General features: G+C 35.1%; 1 protein-coding gene across 6 annotated transcripts in view; it reads left to right on the forward strand.

Annotated features, from left to right (window-relative positions):
- Positions 1 to 277: 277 nt before the first annotated feature.
- LOC127834078 (uncharacterized) overlaps positions 278 to 20,588 on the forward strand; it is a 70,230-nt gene continuing 49,919 nt past the window's right edge. For 4 of the 6 annotated variants that reach the window (XR_008027786.1, XR_008027787.1, XM_052359655.1 and 1 more), the window contains exons 1-2: positions 10,139 to 10,243; positions 20,126 to 20,250. The gene's annotated coding sequence lies outside the window, so the exon portion shown is untranslated. Of the gene's footprint in view, positions 413 to 10,138; positions 10,244 to 15,177; positions 15,304 to 20,125; positions 20,251 to 20,588 lie in introns of those variants that run through there. The other 2 variants (XM_052359657.1, XM_052359656.1) reach the window with 2 other exon arrangements.

Below are 20,588 nucleotides of genomic sequence, written 5' to 3' on the forward strand. Positions count from 1 at the left end.
ACTATGAACTTGATCTGTTTGTTTTTGAATTATCCATTAATTAAACATATTTAATAATATTGGTATTTTATAAAAGTTCGTTCAATACAAAAAAATCGCAGTGAATTGAAGGTTAGTCATTTCTGATAACACGGTACACGTCTTCAATATCACTGAGGAATTTTTGTAAAAGCGCTGAGATCCGCATACACTTAACATTTTCAATGTAGATTCAACTATCAAGTATGTCAATAATGGGGTAAAAACCTAAGCTGATAAAGAAATGCAAACGGCAATCCTCTAATAGAGTAAATAGAAAAGAAAAGAGGAAGAAATGTACACTACAACTTTGGACTGCACATTATTTTACCTTTTCTGATTTTTTTTCCGATACAAGTTCAGATGAAACCGATACCATAAAACTCAAATATCGGTAAGTAAATAAACATTACTTTTCAAAGTTTTGATATGTTTCAGAAATGGAAATTGCTTTCTACATGAAAAAGGAAATGACACTATTATCAAGGAAATGTTCTCGAAACGGAAATGTTTCATAACGAAAGTTTTGAAATAAGTAACTTTAATAAATTCACAGCGAAAATACAAAGTTTTGATTTCGAAAATCATTCGTTAATTGTTAAACATTGAAAATCTTTTATACATGACACTTTCTGCCATTGGTCTCATAGCAATTGCATTCAAATAAATATAGTTTTGTCGTAAATGCAATTTTTAATTGCTTCCGAGTAAGCCATCATTATAGTATACCAAGTAACAAGACGACAGTATTTCAATGTGCACGCGTGTTTTTTTGCAGCATACATTGTTGATGCCCATTAAGAAACATAGTTATAACTGAATGTATTTAACACACATACACTGGTCGCTTTGTTCCTGCGTTGACTAATATGCCGAATTAAGATCTTCGAACCTAATTTAATGTTTATTATTAATTCTTCGCTTGCGAAAAACTAAGGTTATGAGTGTGTGTTGCAAGTCAGTCTGCTATTAACTACGCTAGAACGATAAACACATCTGCCTGTTTATACTCTCCCATTGGTACACTGCATACAGCAGTGTGTGTATGTAATAAATAGTGCTTAATAGCTTGTGAGATGCCATTGGCCAGTTGGTCCTTGACATCTGTACATATTGGCTGTTTTCAGGGAAACGGGGCTTAATGCATGTCAAATAAGTGGAGTCCCAGGTTAGCCTGTGCACACTGATTAGCCTGTGCAATGCACACAAGCTAATCAAGGACGACACTTTCTGATTGTATGGTGTTTTTCGTTTAAAGAGACTCTCTGGTACTGGGAAAACAATTAATGCATATGCATTAAGCCCTGTTTTTGCCAAAATGAAGCTTAAATTATATTTTCTATCATGTTCTTCATCCTATTAATTAAAAAGTGAAATACGACAGCACGAACTATTAACTACAAAGTGCAAACAGTGTAAAATAGTGGTAAAATCCTATTATTACCAACGTAGCCCAATTTCTGACATGATATTTTTTTATGAATTAACATCGTTAGATATCAACGAATTTTGGAAAACGCAATATGTAAGAATTTGGTTTACGTGCTTATTTTGTGCTGGAAATGAGCTTTTAAACAAAAATAGTAAAAAAAACACACTTGGCGCAAATTAGTTAGAACAATCTAGCACAGACCGAGTAAAATGTTTGATGAATGGAACATATAAGAGCTATTGGACTTGTCAACATTTGCATTTAATGTCACGTAAGCACGTAATAGCATAGGCTTATTTCTATATTTTAGACCTATCTGTCGACGTTCATATGTAAATATAGGTTAAACATTGTTTATTCAAAACTGACAATGAGTCTAACAGTGTCCGACTCAATATCAAATTGCGTTGTATTGGTGTCCGACTCAATATCTAAAATGGTTCATGTTGTCGGTGGGGAAATGTGTTGATCAATTCAAAGAAACTACGATCAAACTTTAATTTAGTTTACAAAATAATCATAAATATACAGCTTAAACAATGATGTAAATTGCTCAAACAGATTTCAACACTGCTAAACTGTTTTAAACGCAAACAACTCTTACTTCTTTTGCGTTGTCAATTTTGACATTAGCGCCCGTGAAGGTATTTATAGAAATGAACTTCAGGAATGCTGGGAAGAACGCCACAGCAGACAAACTACTTATTTGATTGGTTTAAATATTTATTTCGGTTAATGTACACTTGTTTACATGCTGAACTTAGTAAAAATCGACAGAAAAACGGGTCCAAAAACGTCCGACTTCAGATCGTGTCCGACTCACGATCACTTTACCCTAATAATTTGAGAGAAAAAAGGATATAAGTGATAATTACTTCAAAGTAACCTCGCTGACGAGGCAAATCACGTTTAAATCAAATAAACAACCAATGAGTTCTAAATTTTTACTTTGTGGCATTTTTTAGTAAACATCTAAAAAAGTACTTTCACAATTTGTCATTAAATGCTTAATATTGATAAATGTAAACAATGGATTTTAAAAGCTTTTAAAGAAAAAAAAAGTTACCCTCAACTCGTTTAGACCACTCGGCCATCCGTGCTCATACAATGAAAAATGTATTTTATACTTAATAAGAGCATTCCTCGTAGTATGAAAAAATATTACGACAACAACAGAACTCTCCAAATTATTAAATCGTTTAATTTTGTCAATTTACCAAAACGTGACAAGGTCCCTTTAATGTCTTCAAAATTGCAAATTGAATGAGTTCAATACACTGTCAGATCTTACATCATGAATAACTTACAGGTTTAGTGGTTGCACGTTAGCCTGCGGTCAATAGATTTAAGCACAGGAAACTCAATCTCAAAAGTTGGTTACAGTTGGGCTAAAAAGCAGCGCAACTTTTCAAAGCTTAAACAAGTCAATCCAATTAAACAAATATTACAAATTGGCGACGGTGGATCAATTAGGCCTAGGAAATGATTCCATTCCGGCTCACAACAAGACATGATGCATTAAAAGTCTGTCATGTCGGCAAAATTGTTTCTCAATAATTTAAAGAAAATAAATAAAGTATTAGATACACATAAAACAACATGTACATGTTTCTAGGCGTGTTATTCTTTAGCAAGGCAACCAAAATTATAAAGATGGTTGCCAGTGCAGAAACCAATTGCGAAAAAAGAGACATATTGTTGTTATTAGTTGGTCGCGTTAGCGGCCAGCTAAATTTACAGAGCATATTTTGCAAATCAGTAAGTGCTTAGAAGTCTTAAGTACGATAAGAACCACAACTCACTCTGCAAGGGACGATTACCGCTGCCTGTCTGCAGCAGACGATAAATGATTCTGCCTTAGCAGTGAGTGTATATACCCTCTAGCAGTGAGTTTATATACCAGCTTGTAAGTCGACATTGGCCAGTCTAGTGTCTATCATTGAAATCTGTACATATTGGCTGCTTTCAGGGAAAACGGGGCTTAATGCACGTCAAATAAGATTAGCCTGTGCAGTGCGCACAAGCTAATCAAGGACGACAACAGCGAACAACTGCAGTGCCTTCAGCGCTTTGATTTTGTCTAAGTTATCTCTATAACATAAATACGAGGATAAACAGTGCACTCACATCTCGACCTGTGCTTTAAGACACACTCTTTATACATTTGAATGGGTTGTGTTCATTTCAAACATTCGATATAAAAAGCTACAACATAATTTTGAAAACGGAGTTGCGTCTAAGATATTGCAATAGCGAAGAACTTCAGTGCCTCCAGCGCTTTGATTTATCTTCTTGATTGTGTGCACCACGCCATCTCAAACATGTATTCAAAGTGCAAATAACAGTACATGTATAACATTACTCGTTCATATAACGACGGTAAAAGAAATTGTATTACAATATTCATCGGCAAGCTTAACCGACCGTAGCGCATGTTCAGTATTATATATACACACCTATTTGCAGTAGAAGTATTTGGCGAATGGCCATTGAAACAAAAGATTTAAACTTAAACAAACCGCATCTGTTACATAATCTCTGAGCTGGCCGTACCAGGAGTCTTTGCATGAGGTTTCGCACGATATGATTTTATTTATATTTAACGCGTATGTCATTGTATTGACATAACGCGTGGTTATGGGGATGTTTAAGTTCTTGCGGAAGTATATGTCGTGTTTAATCATTTTGGACCGATCCTTCTATTGATGGTGACAAGTGCAAATCCGGCTAGGCGTCTTTACCACAAAAAATCGTGCTTATCTATTTTTAAGCCGCTTAATCACTGAATATGACGATAAAATCATGTTGTTGACATTAATGAAAACTGCGAAATATTTGAATATGACGATCAAAAAATAAAACTGACTGGAGATACGCTATATGAAATGCATATTTTCACGGAAAGTAATTGGGAAATATAAATGCAATTGAGATAGTTGTTTTAAAAGTGTTTTTTAGTTACCTGAAGAGGGCAAACATTGGTCGCACGAACAATAGATTACTACAAAAAACATACAACAATGGTGTTCTGCAAAACGCTTATGTTTGTGTAAGGCAATCAAAAGGCTGTCCGTGCTGGGTGTAAAACACATATATACTAAGTGAAATATACAGTATACTTGTAAAAGAAGGATATATTAACAACACAACACATCGCGTGGAGACTGGTTCGAAGTTGTAAATCAATACCATATCAACTTAAGATATAGGCAAAATGTCAATTTATATGTTTTTGCCTTAGAAGCAGTTATGTTTGTGAAAATATTAAGCCTATAAAGTATAAATAAATTACTTTTAGTACAAACACATATTATTGAATTAGTTTCGATAAAGAAACTCTTTTGTGTCTGCATGTCTGATAAGAAAAAATATGATACATGACGAGGTAAAAAAGGAATGTTCTGGCTTCTCTGTTACTGCAATACACCATCCGTTAACAAAATTAAAAAAAACACATTCAATATAAACATACTGATTGTAGAAATAAAACGATGATTGGATGAATATGACAAAAAAGTAAAACAAAAACCCACGGATGCGAAAATGAAAGCAACCTTAAAAAATGAAAACATCCGTAGGTTATTTATCTTCTGTTTCACATAACTTTTCTTTGCATGTTAGTACAGGGAAATCGCTATGAATGATATGATTCATATCATGTAGTTAATGCAAAATTATTTCCCAGAAGTATCATTTTACTGAAAAATGTATTAGTACAAAACTGATACGCAGCTAGCAGGATTGTCTAAACAAAAGTATTCAGTTTTATTAATCATTTATTTTATTGGAAATACATATCATAAACTCATATAAGAGTATTTAAAGGGGCCTTTTCACAGATTTCGGCATTTTTTTACGTATTCATTAAATGCTTTATATCGATAAATGTAAACATTGGATCGTAAAAGCTCCAGTAAAAAATCAAGAATAAAATTTAAAAAAGGAAAAGAACATTGCCCGGACCAGGTTTCGAACCAGTGACCCCTGGAGTCCTGAAGTAAAAACGCTTTAGCCTACTGAGCTATTCCGCCGAGTACATATTCGTAAAGTATTTTATACCTTATATAAGCAATCTTCGTAGTTTCGCCAAATTTAACGACAAAAACAGAACTCTCCAAATTATTCAATCGTTTCGCGTTGCAACGCTTTATAATTTTTAGGTTTTAAAATCGTCAAAAGATGCATATAATGGCTATATTAGACCATGGTAAATGTTCAGTATTACTGTTTCCTCACAAATATCATAACTAAAACGAAAATTTGCGAATCTGAAACAACTTTTTTCAATTTTGTCAATTTACCAAAGCGTGAAAAGATCCCTTTAATACTTAGTTCAACCGCGAACTGTTTATATGGACTAAACGACTTATTGTATTACGTTTTTAAATCAATAACATATTATGACACCGTTGCAAGCATATTCATTTTTTCGTAAGTACCGTAACATATATACATATAAATATGTCCAATAATATTAATAATATTACTCTAATTCAAAAGCACGAGTTTACATCGAATCACTCTGACATATGTTAAATTAAATACGTTATAGGTAAATTTGCTTTCAGACATGTGATGCGCGTTGAAAATGTTTATATTATTTACAAATGTGTGTGTAATTAATTTTAAGCAAGTTCGGATAACTTTAAACTGGTTTAAAACTCCAAAGGATTTTACTATTTATGTTTTAATGTTAAACTGGTTGTCGTTACGGGAATTTTGTGTATTAACTGCATTTATGTCCGGGAAATTTTAAGTGTTTATTGCGAACTTTAAGCATCGTGCGCATTAATTGTCAAACGATTGTAAATGTGTAAAAACAACAGATGCTCGGAACCCTAGTATTCCACCCGACTTGCAGCAAGTTGTCGCCGTGACAATGACCTTTAAAGACTAACCAGCATACGAATACGTATCATCGTAATAATTGTCTAGATATTGTGTGCGTGCACTTTTCATAATACAAAAACAACGGGGCCCTGATCTTGGACATAATCACCCCAAAATCAACAAGAATCTTTATTTTCTCCAAAGCAATCTGCATTATCTTTATATTCTATGGAAACCTATATAAGTATACACGCCCCATGTTACCTTGATCTTTAATTTGATGGCCATAGTTTTGATAGGCGTCTTCTTTGCCAATCAAGTAACTACTATACCAATTGTTATGAAAGTGAGTCGAAACTGTGTAAAGATAATATGCGGAAACGAGTTTCCAGTTACAATATCCTGTTTTTATGTTACCTTTACCTTTGACGTGTTGACCTCAGGATAAAATATAATCATTCTTTTTTCCCAGATAACGGCACATATATTTAGATGCTCGTTCGTCAAAACGATGTCTAGAAAGCAATTTCTTGTCAAAGCTCATATGACCTTGACTGTTGAATCAGTGACCAAAAAATACAAATGCGTCTTCTTCCAAGTATCCCCTATAACAATGTGTGTGATCGTATGTCACAACGTTCACCAATCATATTCCAGAGACGAATTTCTTGTTGCAAGCCTCTGTGACCTTGCCCTTTGACCTGTTGACTTCGAAATCAATAGGCGTCGTCTTTTCGTCAAAATATCAATCACACCACTTGCATGCCTGCCAATCTCAGCGTTTTCTAAATATCTGTCGAAAAACGAAAAGTCTAAAAAAACAACCGACTACCGACGTTCCTACTTTCCGACCGACATACCGATCGATCGACCGACCGATAGACAGGCACGTGGAATGCAATACATATTCAAATGATATAAGAGCAGACTTAATCAGAAATAAGGAATAGATGCCTTTTTATGTTTCTATGTTATTATTACTTTATATTGTTGGTAGTTTTTTTATGTTGCGTTCTGCTTTTTGTGATTGAACGAGCTATACGGTTGATAAATACCATGGCAACACGCCGTTGATATTAACATCTAGTAAAAAATAATGTGTTTTTTTTATATCAGACAAGAAATTACACATCCTCGGTTTGTCAAATGGAAGATACTTGTTACAATCCCTAAGTTTATATAACATATCGAATTTCAGTACGAAATACTTGTGTTGTAATTGGATCGTACTTCCTTATTTACCATAAATATGTCTAACTATTTACATGTTTCTCGTTGTAAACAGACAGATTTTAATACGTCTTGTTTTAAACATTATGTAAGTCATAGCCGAAAGCAATCAAATTCATATCATGTTTTACCGCGTCTGTGATATTCAGCTACAGATTCGTATCAAGGATAGTTAGTATATTGCTATGGCGATATAAAGCCTATATAAAATGACCTATATATGGAGAACACCCGGGTATTACCTCATCGTTGTGTAAACACATAAATAGAAAACAGGTCACCGCCAAATAGGTTTGAAAAATATCCGGCCCGGTACGAATACTACAAGTATTTCTGAATAAGTGTTTGTGTTTTTACCCGTATGTTTTATTACAAAGGACCAGCATGGTCCACTCGCTGCTTTAATCTTTATTGTAGTAGTAAGATGTTGTGGATTCTGGTTGACATTGGCAAGATCAAGGCATTGTGTGAGACGTTCTGAACGTATAGCATCATGAATGACTATTTAAAGAAAAACACTTCGTGAGAATCCGTTTACGTTATAAAATATCGATGTATAGTTATGAACAGCTATCACACATGTAAATATGTACGATATGATATTACCAAAAACGATTGTACTGTATAGTTTTAAATCATGATCAAGCACCTTTGGAAATCGCAGCATGCTTTCTCTACCAAATGATCGTAAACAATCAGTTATTGAATCATGTTTTGCTAAATAACGTAGTAACTGTCCAGACAGCCTGTATGATTCCGATATTTGACTTTTGGTATATGATCAGTTCGTGTGACTTTGACCGCTGAACTTGAGATATAGTTGCAGTCCTCAGATCAAGCTGGATTGTGGCCATTCTTGAGCTGTTTTCACCGCATGAATCTTTGAGCATGTTTTGCACATCACATTGTGCCAATAAGTTATTTTGTCCGCGGATGACGAAAGACAACGGAAATAATGTAAATGCATCATATAACAAAATTGCCGTATACTTTAGCATTGCATTAAATACAAAGTCTGACTGATCCAACTGCTTAAAAAGCTATATGTTTGAAAGATTAAATACGTACGTATACGTCAATCTTCTCTGTTTGGTAAACAATCTTCTTGTCAGTAAGTTATACTGTATAAAGATTTCCGGTCGTTTTAATTATTATACAACTCTAAAAAAATTAACACAAAGTCGTAGGTATCCAAACACACGGCACCCGGACAATCGGTACCCTGTCAATTTGTCGACCAGGATAATCGGCGCCCAATTATTTATCTTTTGCTCGCAAAATATTCATTTAAAATGAAACCTCTATCGATTACTTTGAAATCCGATACAAATTCGCTTTGATCCAGCGTTGACTTTATATTTAGGTCTTCAAACACAATTTAATGTTTATAATTTATCGTGTGGATTTTGTGAAGCACAACATCTCAAACATTTATTTCAAGTGTAGCTGAAGAAAAAAATGTGAAGCTCAAAGTGGACATGTGTATTTTTATACTAGGAGACGGAAATTTTGTAACGTTTTACTTTTTTTTTTACTTTTTCAACAAAGGCCCTTTGTATTCTAAAGTAAAAAAATACTGCGGCATTTACTCGTTTTTAGATACAAAAACATATTCCCAAATGACAATGTCCGAAAGAGACACTATGAACATATACATATTTCATACACGTTGTGATATTCCAGTTACTTACAACGAGCAATTCAAGGCATTTTGATGTACCCACTAACGTCTTTTTTAAAAATTATACTTTCATTTATCGGCCGATTTTGACAAATTATATCGTTAGAAAGCCTATGTTACGTAGTTAAAAACATTACATATATTTATATATCTTTATATAGCAGAAAACTACGTAACGTAGCGTTGTGGATAAAGAGACTTAAAACTATGAAACCGTTCGGATGTAATCTAAAAGACAGTGTGTTCCAGTCGGCAACATTAATAGACAGCATATAATGCTTATAATAAATAATAATATTTATGTTTATTTTATAGACATTATATATGTTATGTATATGTATATTGTGAACATGTATATGTATATATATATGTATGTATGTATGTATGTATGTGTATATGTATGTGAGTATATGTATAAGTGTGTTTATATATATATATATATATATGTGTATATATGTATATGTATCTATGTATATGTATGTGTATATATATATATGTGTGTGTATATGCGTATATGTGTATAATATCTATATAATAATATATACACAGCGTATAACCAGGGACCTATACAAACTGTTTGTTTGTATAGGTCCCTGGTATAACTCATAATATGTAGCGACTTCCGATTATTGGCGCGTAACGTCACGTTCACGTCGGGTAACGTTACGTCCTTTGTTTGTATTTACTTCCGTTATGATCGACAGAAGAAAACGCTATGTAAAGTTGTCTTAATAATCGTTTACTGAAGAAGGCCTTTGGCCGAAATATTTAATAAAAGAGTAAATGTATGAAGTTATAATTTGTCAAATCGGCCTTGAATTGAAAGTACGTTCAGCCTCGATCTGAAATTCGACGCGTCACGTGATAAATAAATAGGAAAATTGTATGCACATAAAAACAAATCTATTGGTTACCAATCGACAACTTATGTTACAACGTGTTTGATTGGTCGATCAGTGGGAAACCAGCATTTACTTCCAAGTATTAGAACATCGAAACTGGTTGGGATTGTTCTGGGTGTAATATCCTGTAAAACTGTTGATACTTACACGGTAAGACTTACTATTTTAATATTATTGTAATCATCTGAACAAATAAACGTTAAAGAGCATCGAGATTCTTCTTTATTTCTTAAACAACTTAAGCGAATACTGTTAGAAAACGACCTTCATCGATTTATCAGTGACAGGGTTTATTTTTAGATGTACGCTTTAGCATTCATTCTCCTAGCAGCTAAAGCATTCATTCTCCTAGCCGAGTTGTCGTTCGTGAATGTAATGAACCGCAGTGTAAGAGAGTGGCGCTCTACATGACAAGTCACATGCTACATCATTGGTATTTCCAGTCGGGTATCCCAAATATTCTATATATAACAATGAAGCAGGAAACCTCCCGATCTTACGGGAATCCCAAAATTGTTATGAAACCGAAAACGAGATCTAAAAAGGCGGTTGTTTTAAATTCGAAGAAAGTCAGTACTGAATTGTATTTTTATGTTTCTAACATAAACGCGTAACGGATTTACACGAAACGTAAAAATGTTATGGCAACTCGTCCTTGATTCGGACGGGTTAGCGGTATAAGTCTTTGAAACTCTTTGTGATCAAAGCCGAGACTCAGCTTGTGCAGGCTTTAACTTTAATAACAATCATATCATTTGAATCTATTTTACAAATAATTATTAGATTCACAGCTTATGTTCTTTGAAAATAGTTGAATAACAATACCCACTGAATTTGCCGTAGTTCTTCTTGTATGCTCTGAGCTTTTATAAGTACATACGTACAGCTCAGAGACCCGGAGGGTCAATAGCTGGGAGTTGGATTATTGCAACTAGAATTTGCCGATGAGTCGTACACATTCACCCTTAACATGGACACAAATTTGTATTTAGCATTTATTTCGTTATCCATTCCCTTATTTATAAAAATGCAAATTTCACAGTAACAGCCATGTGTTGATTTTATAAGTTTATTCTGTTGACGAAAATAAGTTATAAAAAGAGGAAAAATGACATCATGGTCACTTGTAGTGTCTATCCCACCTTTACAACAGTGGAACCATTTGTAGCAATGGGGGTGACAAAGAAATGTACAGACATAAAAAGATAAAACATTGTGTGTTTCTTGTTGTTTGTGAGCTATGGGATTCTTTATAGATTGAGTCATGTTAATTGGAATGACTATGTGGTTAATTCTCATCCGTATGCCTCTGCCATTACATTAACTCATGTTCGCCATAAGGGTGAATTGTGTTTGCCTCAAGGGCTAATTGAGTTGTAATTCAATTGTTTACTGTAATACCTATACAATAGAGCAAACCACTGAAAATTACTTTTCATTATTATCCCCACGCTTTTTGAAAAAAAGGTGGGGATATTGTGGTTATCTCCGCCGTCCGTCTGTCCATCCGTCCTGGCCACTATCTCCTCCTACACAAAAAGCACTAGAACCTTGAAACTTACACACATGGTAGCTATGAGCATATGTGCGACCCTGCACTATTTGGAATTTTGATCTGACCCCTGGGTCAAAAGTTATAGCGGTTGGGGTGGGGCCGCGTCAGAAATTATCACTCATTTTTTTAGGTTATTTTACATTTACTTCTTTATTTCTACACCGATTCACTTCAAATTGATACTGGACCTCTCTTATGACAATACAGTCAATCTCAACCATGCATGGCCCCATTCCCAACCCTGGGGCGCCCCGCCCACATAGGCCACACCCACCAAAAATTTCCATTTACTATAATTTTTTCATTTCTACACGGATTCACTTCAAATTGATACTGAACTTTTGTTATGACATTAGGGTCAATCTCAACTATGCATGGCCCCAATCCCAACCCTGGGGCGCCCGCCCACATAGGCCACACCCACCAAAAAATTCCATTTACTATAATTTTTTCATTTCTACACGGATTCACTTCAAATTGATACTGAACTTCTCTTATGACATTAGGGTCAATCTCAACTATGCATGGCCCCATAACCAACCCTGGGGCCCCGCCCACATAGACCACACCCACCCAAAATTGCCTTTACTATAATTTCTTCATTTCTACACCGATTCACTTCAAATTGATATTGAACTTCTCTTATGACAACACAGTCAATCTCAACTATGCATGGCCCCATTACCAACCCTGGGGCGCCCCGCCCACATAGACCACACCCACCCAAAATTGCCTTTTACTATAATTTCTTCATTTCTACACCGATTCACTTCAAATTGATACTGAACCTCTCTTATGACAATACGGTCAATCTCAACTATGCATGGCCCCATTACCAACCCTGGGGCACACCTAGGTCAAACATTCGGCGTGGGGATACGCGTCGGCGTCTGCCGCGCCATTTCTAGTTATAGAATAAGGTTATGTTTTCAATATAAATTCATTTGTGCATGCTGTCAAACGTATCTGACCAAAATGCCGATGGTATACAGATAATCGATAATTGAAAATTCTGAATTTTCCGTCTCCAGAAGTAATTAAAACTTAAACGAATCCAAATTCAGCGTGAGATAATATTTGATATTTCATCGCAAAATTTTATTAATTTTGAGTATAAAGGGTAAATTGTATGTTATAACGTCACAAATCATGCTAAACAAAACTGATCTTTGAAAACTACAAAGAAAAAAATGTCCGACTCAAGGGCAAATCGACTCGAGGGCGAGTTACCCTAGCAAACTGTTTATTTGTGCAGGGTGGACGCACAGGGAAAAGTCTAGATTTTTTTTACTATACTATATATAGTATATACATGTAGTAAACAAAATAGAGACTTTTCCCTGTGGGGCCACGGCCCTCGTTGAACGGAGGTTTGTTACACTGCAGTTTCGAGACACTGAAAATGCATAATAGATTTGTCACGGTAGTTACAAAGTGAATTGAAGTGGGAAATTAAGTTCCTTTGACTTTGATTGACACTTCTATTCAATGGAACAATAACATTGTTGTATTTGAAGATTACTTATTTATAAATGTAACATAATTTTACAAGCATTTTGATACTAAAAAGCTATGAAAAAAGGGGTGATTGACGTTTTGTGCCACTATCAGATCGTGTCACTGATATTTGTGTAGGGTGGCATTGGACGATTCATCCCACTGATAATATATAGGCGGATAGGTGTGAATAATACCGTATATAAGGCTTGAATCATAATGGGAAACTTCCGCACCTTTTATTGTCACCTCTGTGCAACGCAAAAACAACATTGTTTTATTTCATTGGCAAGATTATTTTTAGGTTACCGGTAAATGTATTCTTTACACGCATGTGAAAACCGCTTGACTAGGGGATTTTCATGGCGTTGGTTGATGCATGTCAAAATTCTCCTTGGTTGTCCTTTTTGGCAGACAAATGTGGTCCAACCATGGCTGGGCACTTTTTAAAAATGACATTTGTTTGGAGATAATAGGGCTGTTTTACATACAAATATTGTAGCCAGAACCTGATAACTGTGACCACCACATGTAGCAATCATCAGTCTTGTAGTAAACTTAAAAGAAGCAGCACTTGATTTATCTCTTGAGTTATCGCGCATTTCACATTGGTGGTTGACTGTCAACTGTCCAGGAAAGGTGAAATATAATGCACGTTCCATTGAAATTAGTGAAATACAGATCCCATGGTAAATGGTCGGTAATTGTACAGTTAGTGTGTAAAGTGTTAACCCACTGTTGAAAAAAATATTGATAACAAATTAAAGATTGCTTCACAATGATTTGACGACAAAATGACCAGACTTGTGGAATTAACCCCCAATTAACACAGTATATTTTATTGCTATCTTAAATAGAAATTAGTATGTGAAATTAAAAAAAGGTTGTTGGAAATATATCTTTTTGTTTAAGTAAAACTAGCTGTTTATTTGTAATGTGTACAATGTATGTCTGTTTGTTTTAAGTGTTTTTCACAAAGTTCTGAACATCAAGTTTTCCAACATTTTCTCTCCACATAGATCACCATCCTGTCATCTCCTTTTTTATACACCCGTTTAAAAAAAAACGGGACGTATTATAGTTTCACCTTGGCGGCGGGCGGGCGGTGTCCACAGCAGTTTCCGCCCTCTAATTCAAATAGTTATCTAGGTCAAGTTCGAATATAGGTCATGCCGGGTCAAAAACTAGGTCACGGGGTCACTTAGTGCATTTCAAGCATTTAGCATGGTGTCCACTCTCTTATAGAAGTAGTTTTCATCCGATAATCGCCAAACTTGGTCAGAAGTTGTATCTAGACAATATTTAGGTCAAGTTCGAATATGGGTCATGCCGGATCAAAAACTAGGTCACAGGGTCACTTAAACCATTTCAAGCATTTAGCATGGTGTCCGCTCTCTAATTGAAGTAGTTTTCATCCGATCTTCACCAAATTTGGTCAGAAGTTGTGTCTAGACAATATCTACATGTAGGTCAAGTTCAAATATGGGTCATACCAGGTTAAAAACTAGGTCACGAGGTCACTTAGTGCATTTCAAGCATTTAGCATGGTGTCCGCTCTCTAATTGAAGTAGTTTTCATCAGATCTTCACCAACTTTGGTCAGAAGTTGTGTCTAGATGATATGTAGGTCAAGTTCAAATATGAGTCATGGTCAAGTTGTCCAAAGCATTAAAACGGGTGTATCTTGTGACAGTATGGCACTCTTGTCTGTCTTTTGTCAACATTTTATGTTTAAAAGACTTCACCTTATCCCCTTTGCAGGTTTTCACCCTACTTTACAGGAATGATTTTTAATATTGACCCTCATTCTGAGTTGTTCAAATGTTATGTTAGGTAACATTATATTTATAATTAACCAGGCTTTCGTCAGCAATTATATATTGTTTAATCATTAAATTGTTGTGAAGTGTAAAACATACTACAGAATACCTTCTGATCTAGTAATATGATGTGTTAAATATGCATATGGTATGACTATAACATGTACTTTGGTGTCATATGATAAATGTGTACCTTGTACCTAAATCACAATGACATGATTGTGCTTATTTATCTAACATTTATTTATTTCGAGTACTACAATGCAGTATTTATCATGGTGCAGAATAAAGTGACTTTGTGGAGTTCACAATTGAACGTTAATTGATGTAAATACAATGGTATGTGGTGCTTTTCTCAGGGTTTTTTATCTGATTTTGGGGAAAGGGCCTGGCCTTTTTTGAGGGGAAAAAATCGCACGAAACACCAGATTTTGGGGAAAAAAATCACATGAAACGCCGGATTTTGGGGAAAATAAGGAAAGTCTTAAATAATCAGTTAAGCATATTTTACTGTTTTTAAAACAAATTCAAGGAAACAGAAAATTTAATTATGCAATATTTTTCTTTTTATGCCCCCCTTCGAAGAAGAGGGGGTATATTGCTTTGCTCATGTCGGTCTGTCGGTCGGTCTGTCAGGTGGTTGTCAGACAATAACTCAAGAACGCTTAGGCCTAGGATCATGAAACTTCATAGGTACATTGATCATGACTCGCAGATGACCCCTATTGATTTTGAGGTCACTAGGTCGAAGGTCAAGGTCACAGTGACCCGAAATAGTAAAATGGTTTCCGGATGATAATTCAAGAACGCTTATGCCTAGGATCATGAAACTTGATAGGTAGATTGATCATGACTAGCAGATGACCCCTATCGATTTTCAGGTCACTAGGTCAAAGGTCAAGGTCATGGTGACCCGAAATAGTAAAATGGTTTCCGGATGATAACTCAAGAACGCTTATGCCTAGGATCATGAAACTTGATTGGTACATTGATCATGACTCGCAGATTACCCCTATTGATTTTGAGGTCACTAGATCAAAGGTCAAGGTCACGGTGACCCGAAATACTAGTAAAATGGTTTCCGGATGATAACTCAAGAACGCTTATGCCTAGGATGATGAAACTTAATAGGTACATTGATCATGACTGGCAGATGACCCCTATTGATTATCAGGTCACTAGGTCAAAGGTCAAGGTCACAGTGACCCGAAATAGTAAAATGGTTTCCTGATGGTAACTCAAGAAAGCTTATGGCTAGGATCATGAAACTTGATAGGTACATTGATCATGACTCGTAGATGACCCCTATTGATTTTCAGGTCACTAGGTCAAAGGTCAAGGTCACAGTGACAAAAAGCATATTTAAAAAATGGCTGTCACTACAACTGAGAGCCCATATGGAGGGCATGCATGTTTTACAAACAGCCCTTGTTTCTTACACTGTATCAGGTTAACTTATATATTTAAAGGTTTAAAATAAAATAAAAAAAAATTGTTTTGTTTTTTGGAGGGGAAAATGAAATCTAGGGGAAAATTTACCAGCTGAGGGGAACAAAAAATCGGAGGGGAAAGGGCCGATGATCCGAGGGTCACAAAGAAGGAAAAAAAACCTGTTTCTTCAAATAACTTAAAAACAAAAAATTCTAATGAATTTCAACTAGTGCATAAAAGACATTTTTTATGCTGCTTATAGCAATACTTAATACATCAGGGGAACAAAAAATCGGAGGGGAAAGGGCCGATGATCCGAGGGTCACAAAGAAGGAAAAAAAACCCTGTTTCTTCAAATAACTTAAAAACAAAAAATTCTAATGAATTTCAACTAGTGCATAAAAGACATTTTTTATGCTGCTTATAGCAATACTTAATACATCAGAATTACTTTATTCAATAAACCTGTGTTCTTGGCCAACAATTCAATGTGAAATGCATTCATGTTCACTGTAATGCTGCACGCAACGTAAAATTTTGGCACCGATTTCAGACGGATTCAATGATTTATTCTTAAATCTAAAGATATAGACACAAAATGCAAGACAAACTGTGTTTTTTTTGCACTAAAGATTTTTGCAAATGTATTTCAATAACTTGATGTATAGTAAACAAAACAACTATTCACATAATTTTACAAGGGGAGGTCATATTGCAATAAGAAAATGATCTAAAGTTAAATTACAGTTGCTGCACAGTGGTTATTTTCGTTCAAAATCATGGCCGGTACTTGGCCCAATTTCCAATGGAAAAAAGAATATTTGTTTTTCAATTAAAAAAAATGACCATAAAATTCCCCAATTGAAGATCCCCCCCCCCCACCAAACAAATTATTTATTTTTTTAGATGAAAAACACATAAATTCTCAATTCCAAATTGACCTGGTCCCATTCCTAAAATGGTGAAAAAACTCAGCTCCATCTGGCTCTATTTTGCTCCCACCAAATTCCCTTCTTGAATGATCAACACAAAAAGTGTGAAATATTTCTAAAATGATCAATATAAATGTACAGCTATTTTTGCAAAAATTCAGTAACCCTCAATATTTTTTTGATAAAATTTAAAAAAAGAATAAAAAAATCTATCAACTCTTACAAGTTTCAAGGTTTTAAATGCCATTACATGTCTTGTGTTTAAACATGACATACATGTACAAAAAATGTATCTGGAATAATCAAAAGCAAATGATCAAAGAGTTTAACAGAGTTCATTTCCCATGGGTTTCAAACGTTAGGCCTTAAGTAGTTCTTATTAAAATTAAAATTTAATGCCGGCCAGGAGGTCCAATAATCATGCAGCCTTTGCCGGCCCGGACCGATCTTTTCCGGCCCAAAAAAGAAAATTGATCATTAAAGACAAAAATGATATTTTTTAACAATATTTTAATATTTTTATAGCAATAAACTATTTCAATATTCATAAATGTGTCTGACAAATAATTAAACTTAATCTTCTGCTTAATCAAATAATGTACTTTGAGAGCTTCATTACATTTATTACATTGCGAGCAAGTTAAAAATTGAACTGAATACTTAAAGTTTTAGTGTTAGTTATTTTAATTAATGTTAGGTAACTGTATTGTAAGTCCTGTGCTGATTGACAGTTCGCTGTTATTTCACAATGACCTTTGTTTATGCCCTGCTTACATACGAATTCATCCGACTAAATGGGAACCAAAACGCACATGGTTGTCTTAATTCCCTTTGCAGAATGTACTCATATAGTGATGACGTAGAGTATATTTCTATTTGACGACACGGCAAAAATCTTAGGATACTTTCGATATCAAAAAATGCAACCATTTACCAATAAAAAACCATTTTACATTATTTGAAGATTCATTAATAATTCGGTAAATTCTAACTTTAGCCTTGAAACTTTTATGAAAATAGCTTATGGAATTCCAAATTTCGTCATAATTTTATTACCGGAAATGAGGTCCTGCAATAAAAGAATCATTTCCGGATTTTTATGCCCCCCTTCAAAGAAGAGGGGGTATATTGCTTTGCACATGTCGGTCGGTCCGTCTGTCGGTCGGTCCGTCCACCAGGTGGTTTCCGGATGATAACTCAAGAACGCTTGGGGCTAGGATCATGAAACTTCATAGGTACATTGATCATGACTCGCAGATGACCCCTATTGATTTTGAGGTCACTAAGTCAAAGGTCAAGGTCACGGTGACCGAAAATAGTAAAATGGTTTCCGGATGATAACTCAAGAACGCTTAGGCCTAGGATCATGAAACTTGATAGGTAGATTGATCATGACTAGCAGTTTACCCCTATTAATTTTCAGGTCACTAGGTCAAAGGTCAAGGTCACAGTGACCCGAAATAGTAAAATGGTTTCCGGATGATAACTCAAGAATGCTTAGGCCTAGGATCATGAAACTTCATAGGTACATTGATCATGACTCGCAGATTACCCCTATTGATTTTGAGGTCACTAGGTCAAAGGTCAAGGTAACGGTGACCCGAAATAGTAAAATGGTTTCCGTATGATAACTCAAGAACGCTTATGCCTAGGATCATGAAACTTGATAGGTAGATTGATCATGACTCGTAGTTGACCCCTATTGATTTTCAGGTCACTATATCAAAGGTCAAGGTCACGGTGACCTGAAATAATAAAATGGTTTCCGGATGATAACTCAAGAACGCTAATGGCTAGGATCATGAAACTTTATAGGTACATTGATCATGACTCGCAGATGACCCCTATTGATTTTGAGGTCACTAGGTCAAAGGTCAAGGTCACGGTGACCCGAAATAGTAAAATGGTTTCCGGATGATAACTCAAGAACGCTTATGCCTAGGATGATGAAACTTCATAGGTACATTGATCATGACTCGCAGATGACCCCTATTGATTTTGAGGTCACTAGGTCAAAGGTCAAGTTCACGGTGACCCGAAATAGTAAAATGGTTTCCGGATGATAACTGAAGAACCCTTATTCCTAGGATCATAAAACTTGATAGGTAGATTGATCATGACTCGCAGATGACCCCCAATTGATTTTCAGGTCACTAGGTCAAAGGTCAAGGTCACGGTGACCCGAAATAGTAAAATGGTTTACGGATGATAACTCAAGAACGCTTATGGCTAGGATCATGAAACTTCATTGGTACATTGATCAGGACTGGCATATGACCCTTATTGATTTTCAGGTCACTAGGTCAAAGGTAAAGGTCACAGTGACAAAAAACATATTCACACAATGGCTGTCACTACAACGGAGAGCCCATATGGGGGGCATGCATGTTTAACAAACAGCCCTTGTCCAAATTATTATCAGAAAAGTTCGAGGACTCAGACGGTAATTCGGAAATACCGCTTCAGAACTAAAATCTTTTGTTATGTGGGTGAACTTCTTGGATATTTTGTTGGAAACTTATAAGAATGAAATTATAAATAATTTAGTGTTTAAGTATTTCACATTGTTTGTTAGTTATCAGGTCTGGTCTGGTGATGAAAATATTTTGTACATGTTTTAGTTTCCATTTCAGGTCATGATTAACCATAAACTATTTTCCCAAAATTATGTAGTTTATTTTATCATATTGTCCAGAGTATTTTTTTCTTGAATTATATAAAACTGTACATTTTTATCAACTTCAATAAGCCATTCCCAGGGCAATTAAATATAAAGGAATATACTTTTGTAATTTCAGATTTGGACTTGATTTGAAACAATCATGCAAGATCTTATCCATCATGGCTGTGAAAGTGAAATTTCTAACTCAAACCATTTCTTTTCTGTTATCCTAAAGGGATATCGTGATCGTGAAAGCATATTGTAAGTATATTGTATTTATTATCTGTATGGCAGTTACTACTATCAGGTGAGCTTTTGTGACAGGTCTTTGTCTGTCGTCTGTCCGTCCGTCGTCAACATTTGGTTTGTAAACACTCTAGAGGCCACATTTATTGTCCGATCTTCATGAAACTTGGTCAGAAGCTTTGTCCCAATGAAATCTCGGTCGAGTTGGAAACTGGGTTGTGCCCGGTCAAAATCTAGGTCACTAGGTCAAATAAAAGAAATAACTTGTAAACACTGTAGAAGTCACATTTTATGCCCAATGTTCATGTAACTTTGTCAAAATGTTTGTCTTAATGATATGTTGGTTGAGTTCA

Source organism: Dreissena polymorpha, chromosome 6 (genome assembly GCF_020536995.1).
Source record: "Dreissena polymorpha isolate Duluth1 chromosome 6, UMN_Dpol_1.0, whole genome shotgun sequence".
NCBI classification, from domain to species: domain Eukaryota; kingdom Metazoa; phylum Mollusca; class Bivalvia; order Myida; family Dreissenidae; genus Dreissena; species Dreissena polymorpha.